Source organism: Tupaia chinensis, unplaced genomic scaffold, assembly GCF_000334495.1.
Source record: "Tupaia chinensis unplaced genomic scaffold, TupChi_1.0 Scaffold000369_1, whole genome shotgun sequence".
Lineage (NCBI taxonomy): Eukaryota > Metazoa > Chordata > Mammalia > Scandentia > Tupaiidae > Tupaia > Tupaia belangeri.
The window spans coordinates 1879000-1880058 of record NW_006159866.1 but is presented as its reverse complement, the minus strand read 5'-3'; positions in this window follow the sequence as shown (position 1 = coordinate 1880058).

Below are 1059 nucleotides of genomic sequence, written 5' to 3'. Positions count from 1 at the left end.
AAAAATATACTACAAAGCTGTGGTAATCAAAACAGCATGGTACTGGCACAGAAACAGGCATGTGGACCAATGGAACAGAATAGAGTCCACAGGAATAAATTCCCAAACATACAGTCAACTGATCTTTGACAAGGGGTACCAATCTATCCAGTAGGAAAAGGAAAACGTCTTCAGCAAATGGTGCTGGAAAAACTGGATTTCCACTTGCAGAAAGATTAATCTGAACCCCTACCTCTCACCTTTGACAAAAATCAAGTCAAGGTAGATCAAGGATCTAAATCTAAGACCTCAACCTATGAAACTGCTCCTAGAAAACACTGAGGAAATTCTGGGAGACATGGGTTTAGGGAAAACTTCTTAAATAAGACCTCCAAAGCACAGTCAATCATCCCCAAAATAGACAAGTGGGATTACATCAGACTAAGAAGATTCTGCATGGCAAAAGACACAGTAATTAGTGTGAATCGACAGCCCTCAGAATGGGAATATGTTTTTGTAAATTATGCATCAGATAAGGGACTGATAACCAGAATACACGAGGAACTAAAGAAGGCTGTTTGGAAAAAAGATGATCAACCCTATTAAAAGATGGGAGAAGGAGTTGAAAAAACGGTCTCTAAAGATGACATATGAATAGCCAAAAGGCATATGAAAAAATGTCCAACATCCCTCACTGTAAGGGAAATGCAGATCAAAACAACAATGAGGTACCATCTAACCCCAGTTAGAATGTCTAAGATTAAAAAAACAAAAAACGATAAGTGTTGGCGGGGTGTGGTGAAAGGGGAATTCTTTTACACTGCTGGTGGGAATGTAAATTGGTCCAGCCACTGTGGAGAACAATTTGGAGATTCCTCAAAAATCTACAAATAGAACTACCATATGATCCAGTAATCCCACTCCTTGGTATCTACTCAAAGGACAGAAGAATTCTTCATTGGAAAAGTGCCGGCACATCGATGTTTATTGCGGCACTATTCACGATTGCTAAGACATGGGACCAACCCAAATGCCCCCGTACAGATGAATGGATTGAAAAACTGTGGCACATATACTCTA